The sequence below is a fragment of the Galeopterus variegatus genome, unplaced genomic scaffold (assembly GCF_000696425.1).
Source record: "Galeopterus variegatus unplaced genomic scaffold, G_variegatus-3.0.2 Scaffold1790, whole genome shotgun sequence".
Lineage (NCBI taxonomy): Eukaryota > Metazoa > Chordata > Mammalia > Dermoptera > Cynocephalidae > Galeopterus > Galeopterus variegatus.
The window spans coordinates 12,116-16,844 of record NW_007727901.1 but is presented as its reverse complement, the minus strand read 5'-3'; positions in this window follow the sequence as shown (position 1 = coordinate 16,844).

The window sequence follows — 4,729 nt, the reverse complement described above, 5'->3', positions numbered from 1 at the left end:
ATTATCTGCATATCTCAGTTCAATTTCGACAAGAATATCAGGCAAAGTAGAAGAAACCACCCCGTTTATGTTTCGCTTTGTTTTGTTTTGATCCTGTAATCGATACATAATTGGAGTGATTCTAACCCACCTCAGGTCAAGAATCTGTGAGGCATGGGACTGAAGTACTAAATTAAACTTACCTTAAAACCAAAACTAATCTTTAAACCAAAAGGCGTAATAGTGATTTAATACAGGATGAAAAACAGTGAATTTTTAAGATTATAGGTGGACTGTGTTAGCAGTTTGGAACAGGATGTCTGTATTGAATGCTGAACCCCAGTTCAGCATGACAATATTATGTTTTTCTCCTTTGCTGACTAAATTAAATAACTGGTGGTTTGTTAACTTTATTTACCATATGGGTTGGTTGGTTTTTATTAATAATTATTTAGGGTACCATAAGAACGATAAGTATAAAAGATATTCTGTTTCTATCTGTAATGCATTTTATAATCATTTCTATGAAATGTATTTTGTTTAATCAGATAAGCTAATAAGTAAATTGGTTACATCGTTTGTATTTGTTAGCCCACTGGACAACACCTGTGCCTGGTGCACCACTGGCTTTTAATAAATACTAATTGGTTAAAATACCCTGCTAACACTGTTTTGTCAGTTTGTAAATTCTTTTAACTAGGATTTACTATGCTTTTTAACTCTTTTTCTACCTCCTATCTACTACTTCAACTCACTTCATACTTCCTTCCCCTCAAGTATTCATGTCAGAACTCAAAGACGATTTAAGTTCTTGAGTTACAGTGGTATAAACTTTGAAAACTTCAAAATCAGGAAATCAATGCTTGATTCCTGGGTCCACATTTTTTGAGTTGTGGGGCCTTAGGCAAAATATTTGGCCATTTCCCCCCAATTTTATGGAGGAGGCTGAAAGTGCCAGTGAAAGTGTCAGTGTGAGGATTAAATGTGATAAAGTCACATTATCATAGCCTTGTCAGGCAGGTAATATACTATTATAACAGGTACCATATTCATTATTTTTTTTTTTCTTTAAAGATGACAGGTAAGGGGATCTTAACCCTTGACTTGGTGTTGTCAGCACCACGCTCAGCCAGTGAGCACACCAGCCATCCCTATATGGGATCCGAACCCGTGGCCTTGGTGTTATCAGCACCGCACTCTCCTGTGGGAGTGAGCCACAGGCCAGCCCCATATTCATTATTTTTACAAATATTTTCACATCTGATATTCCAGTTTTATAAAAGTTCAATGTCAATGCTTTATATTCAGAACCCATTAGAGATTTAAGAGTGGGTCAGCCACCCTTGGAGGACAGTTTTACAACTGTATGAATAGCCTTAGAAAGGTTCAAATTTCACTGAGTTAGCAATCTGCCCTCTAGGAATTTATCCTGTAGCAATAAGATGTAGTCAAAGTTTTATATACAGGAATAATCTTTGGGGGCTTCTGACAGAAAAGCAATAAAAAGTATAAATATTCAATAGCAGAACAGTTAAATGATGTAGTTATTTAGAATTGTATCTCAAAGACAGGCATAGAAAATATAATTAAAAATTGCATTAAAAGGGCAGGCATAAAACTGTGGTATGATTCCAGTTTTATAAAGAAAATCCTACATATGTTTGTGTGTGTACATACATATCTCAAAGACAGGCATAGAAAATATAATTAAAAATTGCATTAAAAGGGCAGGCATAAAACTATGTGGTATGATTCCAGTTTTATAAAGAAAATCCTACATATGTTTGTGTGTGTACATACATACATACATACATACATACACATGAAAGCACACACACACTTTGACCTTTTCTGTATTCTACAGATTTTGTATAATGAGCAGTCATTACCTTTTTCTTAATCACATAAGTTAATTAAAAGATTGGGTGGCTGTCAGCAGGACTCAGATCTCACACCTGCCAGCCCGACAGCACAGCTGCTGGTTCTGCACCTGGAACTTTACTTCCCAACAACCACTGCAGTTGGCTTGTCCAAAGTAAGAGAAATCATTTCTAGGTTCAGTTATGTTCTTGTTTTGGGGAGGCTGCTGCTGTTTGTTTAGTTTTACACTACCAGCTCCCCAGTCAAAATCTGGTGCAGGTGAATCTGAAGGTGAAGCCCAGGTCAGGTGCCTGCATATTAATTACAAAGCATGGGAAAGTGAGCATCTGGGGCTTTTCAGCCTCTACCACCTTGATACAAATGTAGGGAATTCTCATAACATAGAAAGGGGTTTCAGATGCTAAGTGGCTAAAATAATGGCAAATGTCCACCATATACCTTGCCCTCAAAAATTTGGGTATTACCTTTCCAGAATCAGAAAAAATAATAATAAAAAGACTATCAGTTGTAATGCTATTTCTGTGCATTCTAACATTTTAATCAATGATTCAACATATACTATTTTGGTGAATAGAAATTACCAATCTTCCATAAACTGGAAATACGATTATAATTGTTGACCTCTCAAGCTTTGTGAACACTGCAGATGCCTTCCTACATATACTCACAATACTGTAAGGTATTTCCCAGGTTTTCATTTATGCAATTCTTTGAAACCATCGCAGACACATTTTTAAGATGTTTTTTCTTGCCTTTTACAACTCATAAATTCATGGAGTCAAACCAAAAAAATTCTGACTTAAATATGAATTGTTTTCCATGCTGTTTTGATTTAGGTATCCTAACAATGGTGAAATTCAGATGATGGTTCCTTGTTTATCTTTTTGTTACTGGTGATCCAAAGGACGTGGACACTAACATGTCATACATAGCCCAGGTGATTTCGCTCTCAAGCATTTTTTTAAAAGACAAAATTCTACACATCAGATAGTTATACTGTCATTTGGGGTCATCCACTGTCAAAGGAGCCCAGTGATGTAATATTCTTTTCATGAACTTCTTTTAAGTCTGTCTGCTAATGATGATGATGGTACCATATTCTTGCCTTAAGAAAATAAACAAATAAAAATTAAGAAATAAATCAGAGTCATGAATGAAGCATCTTTGACCACTGAATTTCTAGCATTTCTTTGTGTACAGATGCTAAACCCTTTTCTAATTTGAAATAAACTGAAGACCTAACTGTTTACCTCTTGCAGTTTCTTTTATCTCTATGTTCCTAACCACTTTATGTAGTGTCATTCTCTTTCTGTCTACACACACGCTCACTCACAGAGCACCCACCATACCAATAATTGCAGTATGTGGTAATGAAGAGCAGGAGGGAAAGATGACCCTTGCTTCCCACAGACAAGGCCACTATCTCAATGGGTCTTGATGAATCATGCAACTGATTCTCCTCGGGTTTCTAAGAATACTTCCAGGAAGACTCACTTTGTTCTTTCTGAAAATGACCTTGATTATGAAAAGCCTTCTGATACATGGAAGTGAGAAAGCATGGCACACAGAGAAGCATGCATTCCTCTATCCCTCTGTCCTGCCATCACCACACCTTTTTTCTTCTTTTTTGTTTTTTTGTTTTGTTTTGTTTTGTTTTTTTGCAGAGAGCTCTGCACCTATTTTTAAGCATATTATAGACATAAGCATGCCTCCTGTCCCCAAAAAGTACAATTATGCATTGAGAATGTTGCTTGCTCCATTTCTGATTGCCCCTAGGCTACACGTGCATACATAGTTTTAGCCATATATTTTTCTTTGTTTTCATCCCCCACCGCACATGATAATGGGGTGACAGAATGGCCAATACTCTCTGGACCCAAGCAAGTGTAGGCTCTTGCCCTCCCTCATTCTTGATCAAGCAGTAATCCCACTATCCCTTCACCTCCTCTCCATTTGAGGATTATGGCTGTGAACTTTATTCCTTACTGTCTGCACACATAGGGGCCACAGTATGAAATAACACAAATCTTTCCCAAGACCTAGAGCTGGGGGTTGCTTGCCCCAGGATGAAAGCTCCCTCCTGAGCATGCAGTACAAAGCCAGAGATGCAGGAGCAAAGTAGGTTCGTTAGCTGCTGAAAGGAATATTTGTGTAGTTTTGTCTAAATAGCATTATCCTAACAGCTTTCTGAATTGTTTTTAATTTTTAGCACCTTTATTGGTATATAATCTATATACATTAAACTACACGTGTTTAAAATGTATGATTTAAGTTTGACATAGGTATATATTCGTGAAACCATCACCACAATTAAGATAATAAACCTATCCACCCCCCAAAGTAATCCCTTTGCAATCCCTCTCTCATGTCCCTCCCTATACTCCCAACCCAAGCAATCACTGGTCTGCTTTCTGTCTCTGTAGATTTGTTAGCCTTTTCTCGAATTTTATATAAATGGAAATACATACATGTACTCTTTTTTGTCTTGGTTCTTTCACTTAGTACAATTATTTTTAAATTTATCTATTTTTTGCTATGACCATTCTGGTACAAGTCTTTGCATAAACATGTGCTGGAGACCAGCTCCACAGGATTCGTTGGATCTGAATAGGTGGTGTGGATGGGATGAGGAAAAAAGAAAAAGGCGGACCACAAGTGTCTAGTGCAAGTGTGGACACCAACCACATGAATCTTGCTTTATTTATATGTTTTTACTTAACCTTTTACATGATGATTTATCTTTTAATCAAAACATTTATTATTTTGGGCCGGCCCGGTGGCGCACTGCTACAGTGCACCGCTTGGGAAGCGCGGCGGCGCTCCCGCCGAGGGTTCGGATCCCACATACAGACCGGTTCCCGCTCACTGG